Source organism: Palaemon carinicauda, chromosome 24 (genome assembly GCF_036898095.1).
Source record: "Palaemon carinicauda isolate YSFRI2023 chromosome 24, ASM3689809v2, whole genome shotgun sequence".
Classification (NCBI taxonomy): domain Eukaryota; kingdom Metazoa; phylum Arthropoda; class Malacostraca; order Decapoda; family Palaemonidae; genus Palaemon; species Palaemon carinicauda.
In genome coordinates, this window is record NC_090748.1 from 12,020,066 (window position 1) to 12,044,720 (window position 24,655).

Below are 24,655 nucleotides of genomic sequence, written 5' to 3' on the forward strand. Positions count from 1 at the left end.
CTGGTAATATGTTAAGGAATAAGAGAGTACAATATAGAAGGATTTATTGCCTCCATAAATACTGTAACTAGTGATAACATCCAATAGCCAAGAGGTGTTATTAAAGCATACAAGGATATTTTGGTTGCAGATCCTGGTTTTATTAGAGTACTGTACCTTGTTACAAGGTTGGGAATGAAAAGATCCTACAGAATAGTGCAAAAACATTTAACAGTCTAGAATGAAGTGGATAGACAATTGGTCTCCCCATTTATAAGAATGATTTATGTGCATGTGAGAAATCTCAGTTGAAGAGGTTTGACTGCAAGAGAGAATTAAATGGGAAGGGGGATAAAGTGGAAGGCTATAAAAATGGGTGTAGGTTGAAGAGGGGATGCTGTAAAGTATTTGTTGTTAAATATACGCTAATTGCACTCCCCACCAATGTGGGAGACATTGAAAATAAAACTGCAGCTACTGTATAGAAATAGGAAATGGTGAAAGGGCGCAAAGTAATGTACTGTACTGTAATTCAGGCTAAAGCAAAGTGCTCTTCCCATTTTCTGAATGGTTTGACAGGGAAATTTTCAACTAGTAATAATCACACCTCGGTTAACCCTCATTGGTTACGATACTGCCACTGCGCAAAGCACTAGGATATATAGCCCAAATTCATAAATCAAGCTCAATTATAGAAGACCTTTGAACCTATTTAAGTTAGATGAAGTTTGTGGTACACAACTTGTGCAAAAGAAAGGGTGCAAATGTGAAAATTCTGTAAATGGAAACCCAGTTTATATAGCCAAGATTTTAAATGAAGATTCTTATAAAACTGCAGTACCTTTATAGCCTTCAACTATACCTCCGTTCCTGCTTCCTTTCTTCTGTACTGCTGTCTAACCTTTCCCGTTTTACATCGTACATTGGTTACAGCGTTTTCCTCCAGTTGCACACGTCTCTCAGGCTTGTTGTCCAAATTCATAATTCTTATATTTCCAATAAAGAAGCCAAAACTGCAGCTACTAAAACCAAATAAAAAGAATCCACTCATGCCGGCAATGCTTATCATCTTTAATACACATCATATATAATATATAGCAGACTTTATGGAGAAATAGTGAACTGCAACATGCTTAAGAAATTCTATCCTGCCTTTAAAATGGTGACACTTCTGGTTGTCTTTCATTGTCGGAGTCTTTGATTTAGTACACTAGACTTCTAATTGGCTTCTGGCAATCCATTGTAGTTATCTCATTAGCTGCTCAGAAAGCTTCACTTTGGTACACTTGCCGTGAAGAATAGCGCCATCTCTGTTGAAAAAATAAATTATTGTTCTTTAATGATTAGGTCAGCTTAATCATCAAATTAACTTGTGCATTCTGCTATTTAAATTCACTAGTAGAAGTAATTAAAATTTTTTAAAGTAATTTACATTTTTCCTAATTACATAAACCCGAGTCCTTTACAAGGAGTATGATATCAGCAAAGTTGGAACAGCCATTAAAACTCAACGAGATAGTTGTAACTACCGATTGGTGGAGCAGGGGAAGCTCCACCCACCTGTCGGTCATTAAGGCTAACACTTGACCCTTAGGCCTTGGACTTGTAGGGTGGTTGAAACAGAAAGTATAAATTGAATGACTTGGATTTATATAGTTGGGAAAAATAAGTTACATGTGATTTGTTCCTACATGAATACAAATCATCTTCCTTTGAGACTTTCTTAGGAGGGAGGAAGTCCTTGCGAACCAAATTTCTGGGCGGCTCAGCTTTCCTGCTAGTTGTCAGAGCACCTGGTCCTGTACAAGAGCAAAGGTAAGGACTCCTGCAAATCTCTTAACGATCTGTAAATAGGGATACTATAGACGTTGGGTTATGCCCATACCGTGATAAAAAGGTACTTGGTCACACTTGAACCTATATCCTTGTACAAGGACCTCTGCTGGAGTTGTCTGTGAGGAATGAGCTTCTCCAATGAAGTAGGCTAAGAAGACTGCCAACATTGAGCTGGAAGTACTACTGTCTTAGACAGAAACAGTTGTGCTATCTCTGAGCACGCTGTTGCAATCGTCTGATGGAAAGACTCGGCATGCCCATGTACCTCAACCTTTGTTTGGGTGTGAAATTTGACTTTAACCATTTTATCATGATTGCCCAGACTGGGACAAAAGAAAAGCATGTAATCTTGATCCTTTAGCAACCGCCTCTCAAAGCAGGTGAGGATCAACCAATCGTCGAGATACATTGAGACATGTCCTGTGGGAATGGTTCCTAGCTAACACCAGTGTGAACGCTTGTGAAAACACCTAGGGACCAGTGCACAGTCTGCAACACAGGGTATTGGATTGACACACTACTGTACTCTATGGAGGAAGAAGTCGAGGTACTTCGAGACGACTGATGATTTAGTACTTGATATAGATTCTTCAGATCCACTGAAAGCATTTTGTCTTTTTTTTTTTCTGATGGAGGTCAGTACAGCTTGTGTCGTTTCCATCCAAAGCGTGGTTTGCTGAACAGCTGCTTTAGGGGAGAGGTGATCAATGCCTGATTTCCAGATCCAATTGACTTCTCCACCAGGAAGTCAACTTCTACTGTAGAGCACAGGAGATCATCTCAAACAACTTCAAGTGCATTCTTCTCCTTTGCTTTTACTTTTGCTACCAAGGTTAGAGCTTTCAACGATTTTTGGAAGAAACTCACGAAAATGTCATTAGCGTGCGAGTGAAGGAAAGCCAAAGGACTTCAATGGATAGGAGGTATCCATTATAAAAGATTGCTGCTGAACAAACTGGAGCTCTAGTTTACTTCACCAAGAAAATGTAACTTTCATCTCTACCACCAATACCAGAACTTTGAACAATTTCGGAGGAAATTCTGGAAAGCTATTAGTGTGCAAATGAGGGGAGATTGAAGGATAGAAGGTATCCATCTTGAAGTACTTCTACCTAACTGCTCTGCTCCTAATGCTCAACAGCATGACAGGCATCAAGGCAATCGTTACCACTAGAAGAGGTGACTGCAGATTTCAGCATCCCCTTTCTCCTCCCCTCTTATCTCAACTGCCTTTCCTGAACTAGCCAGGTTGGGCATGAAAAGTTGGAACACTGTCTGCAATTTCTTAAAAGAAGAATCAACTGGGGGACCCAATTAGGTTTTGGGGTAAATGGAGCTTTCTTCAAAACTGATTCGACAGCATGAACTTCAGTCTCGTCACAACTTCCTTATGAGGCCTTTCATCCCTAAAGGTGGCTGCTCAGAGGATGAAATAGTCCAGGTTAGTCTTCCGTCACTTCACCACTGCTTCTACATTTTTTAAGGAAAGAGAGAAGTAGTCTCCGACATCGAGGCATTCCTCAATGCCAATGTTACCTCTTGTCCAACTTTCCAGGAAAATTAAGATATGACTGCATCTCTACTGTTCAGGACCTAGTTGGCCCATTGGTTGGGTGACTGGTGTGTCAGGAAAGTAACTGCCTACCCACCAGACAACCAAGTTCCTGTATTTCACCAATATATCATGACTTGAAAAATCCTGAGTAATGTCAAAGTATGTGACTGCACCAGATCAGTGGTTGTGCTAGGAAGCTGCTTGGAGACTGGCCACAGGAGAGGCTTCCATTGCAGCAGACTAATAAAGAGCTGAACAGTCTTGCCTTAAGTCTCTCAACAGAAATGTGGGATCCTTAAGAGATGCCAAAACTCTAACCAATGGCTGCAGATACCACCTTCAAAGGAGCCACGGCAGTCTCTCCAAGTTTATTACACTCACAAATGAGAGCAAGAACATGGACAAAAAAAAAAAAAAGCTCAGTCTGAGGGTTATAAGCCTCTGGTGCACTGAGATTACGTGCCTTTGAAGTGTTAAAAACCTGAGACTCCTCTTCCTCTCACAAAAGTGGTGGTCTCAACAATCACCTTGGAAGACAGTTCTTTCCTCGCAGAGTAGACACACTCAGGACCGTGAATGGAACAGGGAATGCATCTCTGAAGAGGCAAAAGGGGGTTTGATCAAACATGACTGCTCTCCCCTTCAGACACAGAATTGCCTCTAGCACCTACTTCCCTGAGACTGATGAAGTAATGAATACTTTAGTCTCTGTGGTATACGCCAGCGAGCACAGTATCGGGGAGGGGGCAAAGGAGCATAAGCATTTATGTACATACTGGTCACCAGGAGGGGAAAGATCTTATTGTCAATTGCACGTATACAATATGACATTACGTTGCTCATAAGTGTTGAGAGCCGTTCTGGGTGGTCAGCTGTTGCTATTCCTGGACACCTTAGCGGTGTGTGGAATGGTCATGTGGGGAAAGAACAGGTGACAAGCGCTCATGTGTGGAGAACAATAATTTGCTGTTAGATCATGAGGAGAACAATCAATTGGTGGTTCCCCTTCATGCCAATGATACAGTAGTATACATGCTCAGTCCTAAACGAGATCAAAGCACCATTAACAAAAGTATAAGCTTCTGTACTACAGCACCCTAACACCTTTTCAAAGCATAAGCATCTGATCATGCCTTGATTTCATTAGTAGTGAAGACTGAGCAGCCTGTCCCTGATGTATCATACTCATGTAAAATTTATATGAAATCTCAAGCAGACTGGAATAGGATTTTGCATGATCTTTTGTTCTTGAATTGGTCACAATTATATGGTAGTGTTGATCCTGTTGTCCCTTTGAATGAGAATCTAGTCAACATAATTGATAGGCGTATCCCTTCCTGTGTGCTAAGGTACCGAGTGAAGGACAAACCGTGGTTCAATGATGATTGTAGACGTGCTTATTTGGAGAAGCAGGAGGCCTATCATCTTTGGAAGGGTAGCAGATCACATTTGACCTGGAATAACTATACTCAGCTTAGAGGTTTTGCTCAGAGAGTTTATGCTTCAACTGAAAAGGAATACAATTTAACCATAAAAGAAACCCTTTCTGGTACAACTCAGGAACATATATGGTGGTCTACCCTTAAATCAGCACTCTTTGGTGTAGATGCAACAGTTCCTCCTTTACTTAAACCAGAAGGCTCAGTCACTCACTGTTCAAAGGAAAAGGCAACCGTTTTGGCTGATGTTTTTCACAGTAAACAGAGTAATGAAAAACTTGAACTTCCTCATTCCTGTTTTCCTGAAGCTAAACTAACTAGTTTAGCTTTTCAATCTTGTGAAATTAAAGCTCTGGTGATGGACCTTGATGCTTATGGAGGTATAGACCCAAATGGTATTTTTCCTTATTCTTTTTATAAAAACTGCAGATTTCTTAGCTCCAAATTTCTCTGTTATTTTGCGCAAGTTAGCAAAAAGAGGAGCTTTTAGCACTTGTTGGAGAATTGATAATGTTACTCCTCTATGTAAATGTGTTTGTGGTAGCTCAAGTCCAACTGATTACCACCCAATTTCCATAACTCCCATATTATTCAAAGTTTTTGAATGTATTCTGGCAAAACGTCTTAATAGGTTTGCTGAAGGTAATTATCTATTCCTTAGTTTGCAATATGATATTTTCATATTAAAATAAATTTTTGAACATACTTACCCGGTGGATATATATATAGCTAACGTCTCTGACGTCCGGCAGAAATTCAAAACTCGCGGGCGATCGTAGGTTGGGTTGCTAGGTGTACACTAGCGCCACCGCTCGCCAGGATACTGTAACCATTCCTCAAGTCCTCAGGTCTTCTCTGCCCATAGGGTCTCTAGAGGTGCGGAAGGGAGGGAGTTTAATTACTGTATATATATCCACCGGGTAAGTATGTTAAAAAATTTATTTTAATATGAAAATATAATTTTTAAACATTTAACTTAGCCAGTGGATATATATATAGCTGATTGACACCCTTGGTGGAGGGTAAGAGACCAGCAGTAAACATCATAGGAATATAACTCAAGAGTTTTGATAAAAAAACAAACTTAAGGGTTCGTACCTGATAAGGAAGCTGACTTTTATGATTCTCTGCCTCATTAGTCCGCTATCCTTATGAAGCCCAGCGATCCACTCAGGGGGCTGAAAGACCTCTAGGAGCTGTCATATCTGGGGTGACCACCCCTATGACAGGACCTCAACCAATACCCTTGATCTGGGTGCTCTCAAGAAACAAGTTTGACCACACGCTAAAATCAAAAGATTGCGGAAAACTGTCCCAGTCTCCACATACAACCAAAAAGATAATAGTTTCAAGAGAAGAAAAAAGGTATTAGGATTAGGGGAATGTAGTGGTAGAACCTTCACCCACTACTGCACTCGCTGCTACGAATGGTCCCAAAGTGTAGCAGTCCTTGTAAAGAGTCTGGACGCTCTTTAAATAATGTGAAGCGAACACAGATTTACTCCTCCAGTAGGTTGCGTCCATAATGCTTTGTAGGGATCGATTTTGCTTGAAAGCCACTGATGTTGCCACCGCTCTAACTTCATGAGTCTTTACTTTCAATAACCGAAGGTCAGTCTCACCGCAGTGAGCGTGAGCCTCTCTAATCAAGAACTTGACAAAATATGATAAGGCGTTCTTTGACATCGGTAAGGAGGGCTTCTTGATCGAACACCATAAAGCCTCAAATTCGCCTCGTAAATTTTTGGTTCTGTCAAGATAATATTTAAGTGCTCTCACAGGGCACAGGACTCTTTCTATCTCGTTACCAACCACACCCGACAGGTTGGGAATCTCAAAAGATTTTGGCCATGGATGAGAAGGTCGCTCATTCTTGGCCAGGAAACCAAACTGCAAGGAGCATACTGCCTTATTAAAACAGAAGCCGACGTTCTTGCTGAAGGCATGAACCTCACTAACTCTCTTTGCGGTAGCAAGACTCACTAGAAAAAGTGTCTTCAGAGTAAGGTCTTTAAAAGAGGCTAAGTGCAAAGGTTCAAATTTTTCAGACATAAGAAATTTAAGGACAACATCCAGGTTCCAAGCTGGCGTCACTATCCGATGCTCCTTAGAAGTCTCGAAAGACTTGAGAAGATCTTGAAGGTCTTTATTGTTCGAGAGGTCAATGTTCCTGTGTCTGAACACTGCAGCTAACATGCTCCTGTAACCTTTAATGGTAGAGGCAGAAAAGTTACGTTCATTCCTAGGGTGTAGCAGGAAGTCAGCGATTTGAGCTATAGAGGTATAGGACGAGGAAATAGAGGTGACCTTGCACCAATCTCGAAATACCTCCCATTTGGACTGGTAGATCCTGATGGTAGAGGATTTCCTTGCTCTGGCAATAGCTCTAGCTGCCTCCTTCGTAAACCCTTGAGCTCTTCTCTTGATAGTCTGAAGGCAGTTAGACGAAGCGCGTGGAGGCTTTGATGGAACCTTTTCATGTGAGGTTGCTGGAGAAGGTCCAACCGCATTGGCAGACTCCTTGGAATGTCCACCAGACATTGATGTACCTCGGTGAACCATTCCCTTGATGGCCAGAGGGGAGCAACCAACGTCAACCTGGTCCCTTCGTGAGAGGCGAACTTCTGTAGGACTTTGTGAAGGATTTTGAAAGGGGGGAAATGCATAAACCTCCAGGTGAGACCAGTCCAGTAAGAATGCATCGATGTGGACTGCCTCTGGATCTGGAACTGGAGAGTAGTAAGTTGGAAGCCTCTTCGTTATCGAGGTTGCGAACAGGTCTATGGACGGACGACCCTATATCCGCCATAGTTTCTCGCACACCTCCTGATGAAGAGTCCATTCTGTGGGGATGACTTGTCCTCTTCTGCTGAGGCAGTCTGCCATCACGTTCCTTTCTCCCTGAATGAATCTTGTAAGAAGGGTGATTCTTTCTCTCCTTTGACCAAACTAGGAGATCCCTTGCAGTTAAGTAAAGAGACTGCGAGTGGGTCCCGCCTTGCTTGGAGATGTAGGCTAACGCTGTGGTATTGTCCGCGTTTACCTGCACCACCTTGTTTCAAATCAGTCCTTCGAAACTTTGCAGGGCCAAAAGAATTGCAAGAAGCTCCTTTTGGTTGATGTGAAGCTATACCTGGTCTTTGGACCAAAGGCCCGAGCACCCTAGTCTGCCTAGTGTTGCTCCCCACCCCAAGTCCGAAGCGTCTGAGCACAACACATGGTCTGGGTTCTTGTGTTCGAGAGAGAGGCCTTCCTGAAGTCTGAGATTGACGTCCCATCATATCAGGCACGTCTTGACCGTTTCTGGGAGTGGAATAGACACTGCTTCCAAGCCCTTCTCCTTGTCCCAATGCTGGTTGAGGTGAAACTGGAGAGGGCGTAGATTGAGTCTTCCCAGGAAGACAAACTGCTCCAGTGACGAGAGTGTTCCCAGCAGACTCATCCACATCCTTACAGAGCAACTGCTCTTTTTCTGATAAAGACGAATCTTTAAGAGAGCTTGCTCTAGTCTTGTGGGCGATGGAAAAGCCCAAAAAACTAGACTCCGTATCTCCATCCCCAAATAGAGAATAGTTTGAGATGGGGTCAGTTGCGACTTCTCCTTGTTTACTAGGAGACCCAACTCCTTGGCTAGGTCCAAAGTCCATCTGAGATCCTTATGACAGCGATTGAAGGATGACGCCCTGAGTAACCAGTCATCTAGGTATAGGGAGGCTCTGACACCTGTCGAAATCAGGAAGCTCGCTACATTCCGCATGAGCTTCGTAAATATAAGAGGAGCAGTGCCGAGACCGAAGCACAGAGCTCGAAATTGGTACACTTCCTTCCCATACACGAACCTTAGATAATGTTGGAAGGTCGGATGGATCGGGATATGGAAGTATGCATCCTGGAGATCGAGAGAGACCATCAAGTCGTCTTCCCTTACTGCTGCCAGAACAGACTTGGAAGTTTCCATAGTGAACTTTGCTTTCAGGATTAATACATTGAGTGCGCTCACGTCCAGCACTGGTCTTCAACCTCCTGTGTTCTTTGGAACCAGGAAGAGGCGGTTGTAAAAGCCTGGAGACTGATGTTTTAAAACCTTCACCACAGCTCCCTTCTCTAACAAGAGAGACACCTGTAGGTGTAAAGCTAGTCTTCTTGCTTCCTCTCGGTATCTGGGAGAAAGATCTATCAGATTTTGAACAAGAGGAGGTTTCTTTACAAAGGGAATTTTTTACCCCTCCTTCAACAAGAGGACAGACCATTGGTCTGCTCCTCTTCTTTCCCAAGCCTGCCAGAAGTTCTTCAATCTGGCCCCTACTGCTGTCTGAAGTTGTGGGCAGTCAGACTCTGCCACGACCTGATCTGGCTCCCCTCCTCTTACCTCGTCTACCATCAGAACGAGAGTTGCCTCTGTTGGAGGCTCTGCCACGAAAGGGAAGAATAAACCTAGAAGCAGGGGTATCCAACCTCAGTTTGTTGCTTGAAAACGACGACGGTAAAACTTTGCGAGCCGTTTTAGAAACTAGATCATGGGTATCCTTTAAGGCAAGGGATGACGCTATATCCTTCACAAGATCTTGGGGAAAAAGTGAACGAGAGAGAGGTGCATAAAGAAGTTCCGACTTCTGACAAGGGGTAACTCCCGTAGCTAAGAAAGAGCACAATGACTCTCTCCTCTTAAGCAAACCTGCAGTAAAAAGAGCAGCAAGCTCATTGGATCCATCCCTTACTGCTTTGTCCATACAGGACATAATCTGAACAACAGAATCATTATTACAAGCAGACACCTTCTTGCTCAAGGCTCCCAACGACCAGTCAAGAAAGTTGAAGACTTCAAAGGCACGGAAGACTCCCTTGAGCAGATGGTCAAGTTCCGAGGTAGTCCATAACACTTTTGAGTGTCTCATGGCTAGACGACGAGGAGAGTCTACCAGGCTTGAGAAGTCCCCCTGGGCAGAGGCAGGTACTCCCAAGCCGAGAACTTCTCCTGTGCCATACCAGACGCTCGAACGAGAAGCAAGTTTAGCTGGAGGGAAGGCAAAGGATGACTTGCCAAGACTTCTTTTGGTCTGCAACCATTCTCCCAGCAAACGCAAAGCCCTCTTAGACGACCGAGACAGCACCAATTTAGTAAAAGAGGGAGCTTTAGCAGCCAACCCTAAAGTGAATTCTGAAGGAGGCGAGCGTGGAGCAGCAGGAACAAAATGCGAAGGAAAAACTTCTTTAAAAACAGTCATGATCTTCTTAAAATCCATAGATTGTTGGGCAGCTCTAGGTTCCTTTTCTTCAGACAAGATACCCAAAGGTACAGCTGTGGAAAGGGGATCATCTGCTTCCTCCTCAGAATAAACTTCATCCGAAAGTTCGATATTCTTACGAGATGGTGAGTCCACAAGAAGTCGGGATGGAATAGCTTGACAGCCTACATCAACCTGCCGATGAGTAACAAGCAGAGGATGAGGGTCGACGTCACGTCGGGACTGCATTGACTGACGCTCAACGTTACGTTGAAGCTGGCAATCGGCGTCACGTTTGACAGCATGCCTAACACTAGGGGTCACGTCAGCGTGACGTGAAACTTCACGCTTAGAAGTCTGATGAGAAGAGTCACGCTTATCAGAACCGTGACGCTCCGCAAGCAAGGGTTCCTGTCGATCAGGGGCTGGACAGTAAGACTGCATTAAAGTGGACAGTTTCGACTGCATGTCCTGCAGCACGCTAAAATTAGGATCCCGAACACGAGGATCAGAACGTGACTTCGGTAACGTCCGTTCCGCATCGTCAGTGAGGATAATGGGAGCAGCAGCACTCACGTCACGTCTGGAACGTCCAGACGAAACAACAGAACCGTGACCCTGTGCAGGAGCCTCCGGAGCAACAATACCAGACATTATAAAGGAACGTTTGGCAGGCGAACCTTCCTCCGATGAAGGTAGACGTTCTGGACTGCTCCAATTACTGCAGCCAGGACGTTGACTATGTTCTGAAGGAACCCATTTCCTCTTGAGAGGTCGGGAAACCTGACGCCAGAATTTCCTACTGACGTTAACATCTTCGGAGGATGAGGAGAACTTAGTCTCACCTCTCCTATGATAAGGGCGATCGTGAGGATCAACGTCTGCAACTCGTGAGGGAACGTCTGTTCGTGGTTTAAAACCTATCGTTCCCTTTTGTCTTTTGACATTCCTTCTCTCAGGGGTTGGGGAGCTTGAAAGAGGTCTCGGACTGGGTGAATAGCAAGTACGAACAGACGAACCCTCCGCAACACTGAACACATTTTTTGCACTTTTTTCACTAACACTGGCACTTTTTAACAATTTTACATCGGACATGAGTTGATTCCTATCCGTAGCAAGCGATTCGACCTTGGCACCAAGAGCATGAATCGCCTTCATCATGTCCATCAGTGAAGGCTCGTTAGTGCTAGTAGGGGGTTCAGAAACTACCACTACAGGGGGAGGAAAAGGTTCAGGGACATGGGGAGAGGAAAATTCTCGAGAATGAGAAGAGCTTCTTCTGACCCTATCTCTCTCTAACTTACGAGTGTACTTTTCATACTCAAGCCACTCGGTATCTGATAAAATTACACATTCATCACATCGATCCCCCTACTGACATCTTACCTCTACATTTGTTACAAATAGAGTAGGGGTCGATGGAAGCTTTTGGAAGGCGCCTGTTACACCCTTTAGCACATTTCCTATACACAGGGGAAGGGTCAGCCATTTTGGAATATCCAGAGAGAGATCAAAAATAAAGAAAGGGTCAAAAACAGTTAAATCAAAAAGAGTTTCAAGAAAAGTCGTAAGAAAAACCAACCAAGCGAAAGCCATTAACCAAAAAACAAGTACTTCACCAAAGCTGTAGAAAACTTGAGGTCAGCGCGAGCAATAAAATTTCAATGTTTACGCCACAGCGGCAGAGAAGAACAGGACTTGAGGAATGGTTACAGTATCCTGGCGAGTGGTGACGCTAGTGTACACCTAGCAACCCAACCTACGATCGCCCGCGAGTTTTGAATTTCTGCCGGACGTCAGAGATGTTAGCTATATATATATCCACCGGCTAAGTTAAATGTTTAAAATTGGTTTTTGTAAAGGCCTTTGAGCATGTGATGCCCTTCTTACAATCTCCAATGCTGTACAGAAATCCCTTGATTGTGGTCAGGAAGTTCGTATGATTGGCCTTGATTTTAGTGCTGCCTTTGACCGTGTTAATCATGAGGCCCTTGTTTTCAAACTGAAACAGTTGGGAGTAGGTGGGTCGTTTCTTAGCATTATTATTGATTTTTAAGTAATAGATCCCAAAGAGTTGTTGTTGATGGGCACTATAGTGAGTATAGGAATGTGATATCTGGTGTTCCACAGGGTAGTGTTCTTGGCCCATTACTTTTCATACTATATACACATGACATGTGGTTTTGCCTACAAAACAAGCTTGTGGCATATGCAGATGATGCTACTCTCTTTGCATCAATTCCATCCCCTGAATGTAGATCTGGGGTTGCTGAATCCCTTGCTAGAGATCTAGCTAAAATGATTGTAAGTAGGTCAAGGACAGTGGCTCCTCAAAATCCGGATCTCAGTATTGATAATGTTTCTTTAACTTTGTATTCTAGAAGTTTTATTCCAGCTGTAACCAAGTTGTGGAATGATCTTCCTAATCGGGTAGTTGAATTAGTAGAACTTCAAAAGTTCAAAATTGTAGCAAATGTTTTCATGTTGAACAGGCTGACATACGTCTTTTTATAGTTTATGTATGACATATCTGTTTTGACGTTGTTACTGTTTTTAGAATGATTTACTGTTAATTTGTTCTCATTTACTGTATTTATTTTCTTATTTCCTTTCCTCATTGGGCTATTTTCCCTATTGGAGTCCTTGGGCTTATAGCATCTTTCTTTTCCAACTAAAGTTGTAGCTTGGCTAGTAATAATAATAATAATAATACTACAGCATCAAAACGCCTTTCCTGGTTTGGTTGGTTCTCGTTAGGGCACTTGTCTCTCTTTCGCAAATGAGGAGGAAGATCGCTCGGAGCCTCACAAGACTCTGGGATTGGTGAAGCGTCCTGGAAAAGGAAAATGGTGGAGCACTTCACCCCACCGCAATGGTGCTCAGTCTCGTGACGATAGGAGATGTACTTCTCTACTGTGTTTCAAAAACACCTTTCCTGATTGGGTCTATTCTTGGTTTTGTGCTGCGACTCTCTTGCATATGAGGAGAGATTGGTTGTAGTCATATGAGACCATGTTGATCGATCTTCCTAAAATTCTTTGACGACTTTTTACAAGCAGCATTGTTGGAAGAATCTGACCAAGATGAGAAAACAGAGGGAGAAGAACTGGAAGAAGAAGGATGTGTTTGTGTGTTCCTCTTGCCAGCCATCTTCGGAGTCGAGGCCTTGGAAACCAAAGTCGACACTCTCACAGAAGAGGGCACAGAGGCTTCTTCAAAAGCAGCAGAGATCACACCAACACATGTCACAACCTGCAACACCTCCACAGTTGTATGAGTTAGAAAAGTTACCTCAGGGGCAGCCTCATAAGTATTGGTGGCAATGTAGCAACAATAATGCCCAAAAGAGCGCCAACTTCTTCAGTAATCTTACTAGGTTAACCAGAGGGGAGGGGGAAACGCGTAGACATCTATGCTGTCCCTTGTTTACGGAAGGCCCCTAGCCAAGCGTTTGTGAAAAAGGTACTGACGAGCAGTACCTCAGAAGCTTGTCGATCAGAGACATGGCAGACAGGTCTACTGTCAGTGAAACCTACAGAGTTGGGACTCTGCTGGGTACTTGAAGATCCACAAATCACTCAGAACCAACTATCATAGTCAATACTTAGACTGCCTGCCAGAACATTTCCCTTTTCTGGGTAGAGCAGGGTTGCAAGGGTGCTGAATAGTCTTCGTCCACCTTAGCATTTCCCCAACTAGTTGGCATAGGTGCTGTGAAGAGGAATGTCTCTGATTGACTAAATATAAGCCACTCCCGTGGTGTCGTCGTTCATCAACATCATGGAGCGATGTTGGAGGGTCAGAAAGCTGCCCTCATTCCAGGAGGTTCATGTGGCAATGATGTTAGGAATTGGACCAGAGTCCAGAGGCTGTTTGATGCCACGTGTGGGCCCCCGTTTCTTGATGTATCTTAGAAGAGTATCGAATCTGGGGAGGGGGAGGTGGAAGATCTAACCCCCAGAGGAGGTTGGGATCCGACGCTCCCTGGTTAGTCACTCTGCACTCCTCGGACAGGTGTCCTTCCCGGAATGAGTAATTCCCCAGGAGTAACTGATGAGATGCCAGTGAACCTAGTAGAAGGAAGGTGCCTCTATCTTCTTCAATCTTTCTAATCTGCTCACAGAAGGAAAGACTTTATTAGTCTGACAACTAGAAGTACTCCTAGGAACTAGGAATACCAGATCTGTGTTGGCTGAAGGGATGACTTCTTGAGATCTTACTCCAATCCTCAGAACGCGGCAGATCTCGAGAAGCCTGACTTGGTGATGTAGAAGGGATGACCCCGAGTCTGTTAGAAATAGCCATTCGTCCAAGTGTCTTGACAGACGAATGTCGCCCCTGTGAATCCAGTGACAAAACGGAGGTGTGATTAAGATGAAAAAACCAGATCTACAACAGGTATTACTGGGCGTATAGGAGGATTCTTTAGATCCTTCCTTGAAAAAGGAGTAACTGGAATTTGGTGGTAAGTCTCCCTATTTCAGTGTATGAAGTCCTTGGGTCTGACTGCTCATCTAACTGAGCCAGTCGTCTCCCTCCTGAACGAGGTTTGTTGCTCAAATTTGTTCCGGGAAGAGAGATTGAAAACTGGAGTTCAGCTTAACGGAGACTTTCTACAAGAAAACTGACGGTAAAAGTTCAGAGATTCAGATGAAAAAAAGTAATCATGCATTGATGACGTAATGCCTGATCCGCATGTCCGTACAGATGTTCGGATTTGCATAGATTGTAGAGGTCAGCTATTGCCCCTCTACAGGTGGTTGGGTTTGTTATGTGATTTAACTGCGGATTCTCTGCCCCCGTAGTCAACCTTGGTCACTGGGTGGGGTTTGCGAAAGACTCTTGTTCGCGTAAGCCCTTGTAGGAGAAAATCTCGTCAATCAATTTAGATCACCTTTTCACGAGCTGGGATCCCATGAACATTGATCCTCAATAACTCTCCGGGGAGTTTGGTGAGAGGCCTTGTACGATCTTGCATTAGGATTTGCTACAGGGATCGAAGTGTTCCCGCTGGTTGGACGAGTCATGGTTGAAGAAGCGATGAGTATTCCTAACTCAGAGAGGTATCGCAGTCCCTTAGGGGTAAAACCATCTCACGGATGAAAAGGGTGTTATCCCTAAAGGCAAATGGCCGAAGCTTCAAACTTCGCCTTCCCTCTGCTAGCTGAGCTAACTCTGGGTTGGCCGTATTTAGCCTTCCCAAAGAACCCTGTAGCAGGAAGATCGAAGTTGCTTTGTACAAGTTTTGAGGGAACCTGGGGTGATGGTGACATGATAACAAGGTGTAAAGAGGAGAAGATTCCTCGAATCTGTGTTTGCTATACAGTAGTTCGTAAACGTAAGCATGAGCTGACTCAATTTCCTAGAAAATTTGGGGATGAAAAGAATAACCCTGAAGAGTTATGTCTTATAAGAATGTCGTCCAATGCAGGAGTGACAGGGCGAGGAGATCATAAGGAAATGGAACCCGAAACTGAGTAAACAATCCCACAAGCTCTCAACTCACGGAGAAAAGTAAGAGAAAATAATCCCGAAGGATTATGTTTCTTGAGTCTCGTTCCGAATCACAGGAGAACGTGGCAGGAGCAAGTGATGGGAGACCTCTATTGAGGCATTCGCTGTGTAGACCTATGTTCTACCTTCCCAGTGAGGTTTGGCGGCGTATGGGTGAGAGCACATGCACTACTAATGTAGATCTTGTCAAGCAAGTATATGAAGAAAACGACTTGTAAGGTAACCCTATACCAAAACAAGTGACAAAAAAAAGTTAGAGAAAGAGAGCAGAGGAGGCGACCGATCGCTAACACCCAAGGCACGTCAGCCCACTACAGTTGTAGTACTGTAGTAGTAATAGTAGTGGTCTGATGAATGTTCGTGCAAACTGACGAGAACCGGTGAGCCGATGAAGAAGTTTGCGCATCTGCAGGCCCTTAAGCATTTACATGACCATTTGTTGTTGTGTTGAGAGCTGAAGCTCATAAGCAGAAGCTCTAATAAGATGTATGCATTGGGAATCCGTTCCCACTGTACTTGAGTGAAAACAACAAGTTCCGAGTGGCGAGTGAGGTATTAAGCACCAAGGCTGACAAGTGTGCTGTATTCCTCCTCGTGTTGGCGAGTACTGGGTTAGGTTCCAAGAAGATCAGTGTGCTGCCGCCGTCAAGAGCTCATTGAAGTTGCACACACGTGTGTGCTACCGTTGACATGATTGCTAGCGTTGATGAGGTAGCGCTGGCTCTTGCTCAGGAAAAAAGGTCTAGTGTGTGTTGTCTAGGTGAGGAGACTCGCTAGGAGACTCGAAAAATGATTGTTGAAGTAATAGTGCTTGAGTGCTATTATGAATGACGAATAGAGAAGAGAATCTCACTGGGAAGCTCTCCGTTGAAAGATGTCAGTAATGACCATCCCTAGAGTCAAGGCCTCTGAGAATCGTCACTGACCGAATATAGTTGAGAACGTGTTCTTGGTGATCTTCTCTTGACTTTCCTCGAGCTGATGAAGAGTGCTAACACTCGGAGATGAGCTCTTGTAGTTTCCATGAGGTAGGGCCTCCAGTTCCTCTTTGGCATAGTAACCATTTATTAGGATCATTAGTAATGCTGCCAAAGACTCCCAGACCGAAGGGTTCGGATTCTGGGATCTGAGCTGCAGAAACAAGGTCAAGTATTACCTGGCCCATTTCCGTGAATGAGAGACTTTAAGGGGGGCCCATATGGTTTGCCGACTCTCTTAACTCAAGACAACACGAGCAGGAGACCTGCCATCGAGGTCAGGTGAACATCTGCTGCTTGGGGTCCTGGATCGAGGTCTGCTTTCCGACCAAGGGTCTTTACGCTCAAAACTCTGTGTGAGGAGGGGCGATGCTGATCTAGAGAAAAGGTTAATCCCTTTCGGTCTGAAGGCAAGGCTCAAGGACTAGGGGTGACCTTTCATTGCCGAGACCGAGAGAAGCTCTCCTCTCGAAGGTAAACGAGGAACTCTTCTAATGCTGTCATAGTGGCATCGAGGGGAGAGATAACCCCTTCTATGATACCAACTACCGTCCACTTGGCCTGGAAGGCCGAACCCGAAGATCTACACAAGTATCTAGACATCCTCTATGTAACCTGTTATGGAAAAGACTCTCTGAGAGAGGAGGGGCTGGATAGTCTCCAGGCGTGAAGTCGCAGTGGAGATACTACTTTGTGAAAGATGTTCACATATGGCTGTTAGAGTCGCTGAGGGAGTTCTCTCGGGATCGCCGTCGGGTGTTGCAGACAAGTCAACTGAGCATGAAGAGTTTGCTGGGCAAGACGAGTCTTGCTGGTGATATGAGTCTGCTGGGCAAGAAGAGTTTGATAGCCTGCTCTTGAAGATCAAGGGAGGGGGGGGAGATGGATGAATTCAATTTCTGTTGGATCTCCCAGGATCTACTTCAGTAAACAAGACGAGTCTTCTAACGAGACATGACTGCTGACGACAAGGCTTGCTCTGAAGAGCTATGGTGGGGAATGGGTGAATCCAATTCCCGCCTGAGGAATCCCCCGGGAGAGGAGACTAAACAGGAAAGGGAAGATTCTCTTGCAGACCGGAAAGGTGACCACTATTAGCTGCCGCTGTTGGCGATCCTTCCAGCAAGCAGGAAGATTGCTGCACATTGGCTGGTGGAGGAACTGCTCTCTCGGCAGGAGAGTGAGTGAATCCCTCTTTTCACTGGAAGAATCCTCCAAAGGGGAGACCAACAGGTGAAGGAATTCTTTTCTGTGAACGAGAAATACAAGACCAACATCTGCTGCCGTAGTCGGCAACTCTCCCCAAAAGCAGGAAGATTGTTGACCAGTGGTTGGAGGGACTCTCCTTCAGGAGGGATAGTTCCAGCCCCTGAAGGCAATCCCCTGGCCGCACTCTGTTTCCCATCCACGAGTTCTAGCTAAAGTTGAGGGTCGACATCAGGTGCTTCCTGAGAAACAAGCCGGAGCTCAAATCTGTGCTCATCACATAGGGGGTGGTACCTTTTATCCGTAGGAAAGTTACCAAAGTTACCCTCATCTTTGGGAGGTTTAAGAGACGGTACCGTTCGGATTCTGCCCAGAGCCTGGAGTGGTACAGCATGGTCGCCCCTCTTTCTTTTGATGCATCTGAAGGAAGAGTTCAATCTGGAAAAGGGATGAGGCGGTAGACTCCTTGGTGAAATTTCCGTTTGTAAACCGTCTTCTCGGGTCTCATACAGATCCGAAAAAAAAGGGGGGGGGATCCTACTCCTGGCCCTACTCATGTCCCACAAGAGGTTGGATTCAAAGGAATCCAGTACGGGCTTGATGAACCCGAGTGAAACGGTGACCTAAGAGATGTAACCAATGCTGGCTGAAAGAGCGTATTGCAGAAGAAAGACTCCTGTCACCCTCCACTTAGAATACCGTCGATCTGCGGAAGAAACTTCTGCATGACGACGATGGATGTATCCCAGGGTACCTGTCTCTGATAAGGAAGCTGAGTATCTCTCGAGATTTACTCAAATCCTCCGATCTCGGTAAACTCGGGGTGAATCTCGGTGGTAACGAAGATCAGTCACAGAAGTCTTTGGAGAATGAAGCCGACCCTGACAAACTAGGTTGACACTACGATAAACCTTCTCATGAGAAACTGCTTGATGGTCGAAGATACTTCCTCCATGAATGCATTTTGGAATCTAGGAGTAAGGGTCCTAGTGGTAGAACGTACCCAGGAAGTCTTGTGGACTAACTGCTTGTTTGAACGTATGCTTTCTCCTCGCCAGATAGAGTTTGAAAACTAACCTGTTCCAGGAGAGGACAGAACTGGAGATATCTATAGTAGGAACTGACAGAAGAGGCTCAGAGAGACCTCGATGAAAACAAATTGTTCTGTTCAAAGACGTAATGCCTGACAACGGGCCTCCGACTGGATGTTCGGAAAGCGTTTTTAAAGAGAGAATCTTCCTCGCACAGGTAGAAGGAAGAGAGAAAATGTATTCTCTTGTAGCTGAGCTGCGAATTCTCTGTCCTTGTTGGAAAGACATGCGTACCCAAAAAAGGGCAACCTCCACGAGGACAAGAAAATGGGAGTTATCTCTTGGATAAGAAGATTGATGATGTCTACCACATCCCTTTCCCAGCCACGACAAAGAGGCTTTTCCTTGGTGATGCGAGGGACAAGGAAGTCCACATCTGCGCTAGAGCAGCTACAACCAAAGAAGAACAACTTCAACCACACCAATCACGGTGGTGTTCAGAGGCAGTCACCCGTCCAAGTACTGACCAGACCCCCCGTTGCTTGTCTTCGCTGATCGGATGAGAAGCAGTGTTTCCAGCATGGTATGGCCGTTAAAGCTAAGGGTTGGTCGAATATGCTTCTCCTGAAGAGAATCCCACTGAAGTCAATCCACTGGAACAGCGGGAAGGAAAAAAAGGGGGGAATAACCCACAGGGTTTTGACTCCTAATGCAGATAAGAAGGGCCAAGGAGAGGATCCATGGAATCGACCTAAGAGCCGTGAAAGAAATCCAACAAGTTTTCAAACTTGTGAAGACGGGAAGCAAATAACCCCAAGGGATTATGTTCAAAAGATTTGTTCAGAGTCATCAGAGAGGAAGCAGAGGCAAGTGGTTGGAAGACTTCTATTGCAGCAACTGCTGTGTAGAGCTGTTCTATCTGCATGGTGGTGGTGTATAGGCAAGGGAGCATGCACAAGTAACGAAGATCGTTCGATTCAATGAGGATGTCGACTTGTAAGGTAACCATATACCGAAAGGAAGAGACAGGGAGCAGAAGAGGCAACCTAATCCCTTAGACACACAGCACATCAGCATACTAGTAAAAGCAGATGTGGTAATAAATGTGATCGTGGTTCGATGAAAATGTTCGTAAGGGATGAACGTTTGAGAGTGCTGAAGAGAACTGGCGAGCCGATGGATGCTTGGGGAAACCAATAGCACTGTGCTTGTGTGAAATAAGTTCTCAGTGGCGAGTGAGGTATTAAGCACCAAGGTTGAAACTTGTTCTTTACCCCTCTCATCAGAGGTGAGAGCTGGATTAGGTTCCAGGATGGGAGTGTGTGCTAAACTCCCTTAATTGCATGTCATGCTTAGCACTACCGGAGTGGTGCCACTCGGGGAAAACGAAGGATACCTGGCCCACCGTTGAAGTTCTGTGTGATCTAGAAGAGGAGAATTGATCAGATACTCTAAAGCGATCGAGGAAGCCATAGCGGTAGACCACTCTGTGTAAGACAAAAAGAGCAGGAATATCTCGCTGAGGCTTGAAGTGAGGATTGCAGTCAGAAGAGATCTGTGATCAAGGCTGAGTGATCGTCTTTACCTGCCGAAACTGAAAAGGGGTCTTTTCCTCCTGCATAAACTTGAGGATTCCGCTATTGCTGGAATAGAGGTATCTAGTGGAGAGATACGTTTTCCCATGACACCAACCACAGAAGACGTTATACTTTGCCTGGTAGATTGATGCTATGGAATTCCTCAGATATCTAGACAACCTCTTCACAACTTATTGCGAAAAGCCTCTCTGAGAGAGGAGGTACTGGGTAGTCTCCAGGCGTACAATCATAGCGAAGCTATAGCTTGTGGTAGACGTCGAAGTGCCTTCAGATCTAGGGAACCACGGGCAGAGGTCGACTAGTAAGTCTGAGTGACGAACTGCTGGTGAATGGCGAACTGCCAATGATCGGGTGTATCGGTGATCTGTGAGCAGAAGATGGTAACTGACAGGCGGATGAAAACTGTCTGGTCAGTCGGCCAAGGAAGGTTGGCAATTAATGAGTTGGTGATTGGCTTGGAGAGCCCTGAGAGACAGCAGAATGGTTTAATGATCGTCAGTTGGTGATTGGTGAGCCATTGATGATCGGTGAGCTAGAGATCAGCATGCTGACGATTAGCACATCAGAGATCAAGGAGTTGAGGTCGATGATCGAAGAAAGATGAGCTGCCCATTGGCGATCTAGTGATCAGCAAGCTGATGACTGGTTGTTGACTAGCAATCGGTGATCGGCACCCTAGCAATATGAGATCGTTGGCAATTGGCGAGACTGGAGGTCAATTATCAGAGAGAGATGAGCTAGCAATTAGCGATCTGGCGATCAGCAAACGGTGATCAAGCAATCAGTCAGTTGATGATTTCTCATTGGTGGAACATGAGCTAGAAATTGGCGATCGGCGGGCTAGTGAACGGCGGTCGATGGGCTAGTGATTGGCGTTCTGGTAATTAGAGATTTGAGAGCTAATGATAGGCCGTTGGCAACGTTCAGATCGTGTTTGCTGACTGGTACTGTAAGGAAAAACTCCTGAAGAGAAAGGGACCAAGGGTTCCGTGAGGAGTCTCGACCGATGGAAGATGCGGTTGATTCGCCTTGGAAGATGGAATCTTCAGGATCTTGAACCCTTCTGTGAAGCCTCTTCCCTCTTTTCCCAGTGGCCATGCTGTAATGCGTTTGCGGGGAGGGGAATGGGGAAATGGTGACCTGTCGAAAAGTTTTCTCGAAAAGTTTTCATTCTTTTTGCCTCTCGCACGAGTGCGCAGGAGAGTACTGTAGCGTTGGTGCGCAATAAGGCGCTGTGTAGGGTGTTGTGCAGTCTCCCTAGAATGCGCAGGAAAGAGAGAGATCAGGATCGTGAGCGCGCAGGTGCGAAGGCGCGTGATCGTGGGTGAGCAGGCGGGAAGACGCGCAATTGCGACCAAAATCTTGGACGTAGGAGAGCGCTGGCATGCACTGCGTGCATGGGAGATTGCTGGTGGGCGCGAGCGGGAGATTGCTGGCACGCACGAGCAGGAGATTGCTGGCGCGCGCAGAGGAGTGCTGGCGTGCAGGAGATTGTTGACTCATAGGACAGAGCTGACGTGGAGGATAGCTTTGGCGCGTAGGAAAACGCTGATGCACAGGAGATCGCTGGCGTGAAGGAGAACGCTGGCGTGAAGGAGAACGCTGGCGCACAGGAAATCGTTGGCATGCAGAAGAGCGCTAGCTCGTAGGAGAGCGCTGGCGCGCAGGAGATCGTTAGCGTGCAGGAGAGCGTTTGGCGAGCAGGAGACCGAAGTTGCGCGGGCGAGCGCAGAGATTTTGGTGAGCGCTGTTGTGCCTGCTATCATAGGTTGGCTGGTGAGCGCTGGCGAGCTGGAGAGCGTGGGCGCTCTGTAAAGGGTGACAGAGCAGGTTGGCATTGACGAGATATTGGTGAGCACTGGTACACTGCAGGGCGCTGGCGAGCTGAAGAGCGTTTGCGTGCAGCTGCATGCTTAGGTAGGGCCTCAGGAGGCTGTACCGGGGACAGGAACGGCGACGGTAGGTCTGTAGATCAGCTGGTAGGACGATCAGGAACTGGGATATGCGAACATCCACCGATGGAGATCGCGAATGATCCACAGAAGAGTCCAGGACCGAAATCCGAGGACTAGCTGCAGCATCGTCAGGAGAAGGTCCAGGAACAGATGATGCACATGAGGGTCGGTGGATCAGCAAGCTGACCTTCAGCAGTAGCAATCCACCGAAGAGGAGTCCCTATGAGTGGGCCTCTCGTAAACGAGGTGATCACTTCGCACGAGAGACTTGCCTAAGACTATGCTCTGCCCCCTGTACCAACCGTGTGTCACACAATTGTACATAATTCCTTTTGTATAGATAATGCTTGTATCTTCGCTCTTCCCTCGCACTAAAACGAACATGAAAATTCATGTCTGCTGTTTTGCTCTGACATTGTCTGTCTCTCGAACATGTTGTGTCCTGTTGCCTTGAGGTTTTGTATATAAAGGGGGGTGTTCCTTAATAAACAACTCAGTCATTTCCAATCTGCCTTTGAGTTCACAACCTTCTCCCACCTTCGTCACATTGGTGACCCCGGAGTGACTCGCTCCTCCCGCCTCCCCCCCCCCCCTCCACCTCTCGCCGTTACTATGACGCCGTCAACGCATACCTTCTGCAGCAGTACTCGCCGTCGCCAGCCGCCCGTATAGCAACGCCTTTTCAGCTCTCTCAACAACCGTTGGGGGACCAAAGGGCTTCGCTCACCCTCGGGAAAATGACCAGTATCACTCGCCTGCAACCTGCCGCAGACAGCTCTCCTCGTGAGGTGAACCTATTTCGTGCCCTTATGGACAGCCACTTCATGACCTTCAAAACCTCCATCAACGCCTCCACTCGTGACGAAGAGGACACCTATTCAACTTCAACCGAAGCTGACGTGAATGCTGTAGGACATACACGCCTATGAATGCCGTAGGCCTATGAATGCCGTAGGACACACGCCTATGAATGCCGTAGGCCTATGAATGCCGTAGGACATACACGCCTATGAACGCCGTAGGCCTATGAATGCCGTAGGATATACTCGCCTATGAATGCCGTAGGCCTATGAATGCCGTAGGACACACTCGCCTATGAATGCCGTAGGACACACACGCCTATGAATGCCGTAGGACACACTCGCCTACCCCGTGACGAGCCGGAGCGGCAACACAGCCAACCATCATCCACCACTCGCTCGCACCCCAACCAACGACTTCTACAGCCACTCACTGCCGCTAATCGGCGCAGTGTTACTACTACCTCTCCAGATTCAGGGTACCTATTTAACATGTTCAGTATGTCATTTTTAGAGGGGGAGCCATGTACCAACCGTGTGTCACACAATTGTACATAATTCCTTTTGTATATATAATGCTTGTATCTTCGCTCTTCCCTCGCACTAAAACGAACATGAAAATTCATGTCTGCTGTTTTGCTCTGACATTGTCTGTCTCTCGAACATGTTGTGTCCTGTTGCCTTGAGGTTTTGTATATAAAGGGGGGTGTTCCTTAATAAACAACTCAGTCGTTTCCAATCTGCCTTTGAGTTCACAACCTTCTCCCACCTTCGTCACACCCCGAAGGAAGAGACTCAGCAAGGGGGGAGCATAGTCTAGGTGAAGACAGCAACAGCAGTCGGAGTCGATGAAGTGATGAAGATGAAGGGAAGGTCTCCCTCACAAGGGGGAAATATCCCCACACCTGGGGAGGAAAACTTTCCCTCAGAAGGGAGAGTAGTCCAGCCCCTGGAGGCAAACCTCCTGGTAGCGCTCTAAGATGATCTGGCAAGAGCGCTGCCTGAGGATGCGTAGCCAGAGCTAGTTCCTCGAAGATGAAGTGCTGATCAGGTGCTGCCACGGGCATAATTCTAAGAGAAGGGATGATGTCCTCTGAGGGTTGGCAATGACAGCAGATTCCCCAGGCATGAACAGAACAGCTCTGCTTTGTCGGCTCTCTTAGTCTACGAATAAGAACTGCATTGCTAACTGAGGAAAAATAAAATAAATTATGTCACAAAAAAAAACTCCTTCGGGAGGAACACCTAGTCCGCGAAGGAAAAGGAGACCACCGACAGAACAAACATAAAATAAGAACTGCGCCCTCCTTTCCCAGGTTGACATCGACGGGAGAAGGGAAGCGGAGAGTAACTGTAATAAAACAAAATTTACAATTATCTAAATCAGCTAAAAATATTCACTAATAGGAAGAACCACTGATCCTCCGAAGGGAAGTGTTCCCCAAGGAGAAGAAGCTGAAAAGTTAAATTACAAACAATTATAATTTCACTTAAACAATTTAGAAAACAATCGGAAGCGCAACCTAACCCGCAAACGGGA

General features: G+C 45.8%; 1 long non-coding RNA gene and 1 other non-coding gene across 3 annotated transcripts in view; both read right to left on the reverse strand.

The window, feature by feature from the left end:
• Positions 1 to 118: 118 nt before the first annotated feature.
• Positions 119 to 24,655, reverse strand: part of LOC137618084 (uncharacterized) — a 68,827-nt gene continuing 44,290 nt past the window's right edge. For both annotated transcript variants that reach the window (XR_011039721.1, XR_011039720.1), the window contains exon 2: positions 119 to 1,289. This is a non-coding gene — a long non-coding RNA (uncharacterized lncRNA). The remainder of the gene's footprint in view (positions 1,290 to 24,655) is intronic.
• Positions 491 to 631, reverse strand: LOC137618554 (U4 spliceosomal RNA). The gene has a single exon (XR_011039765.1). It is a non-coding gene; the product is annotated as a U4 spliceosomal RNA (small nuclear RNA).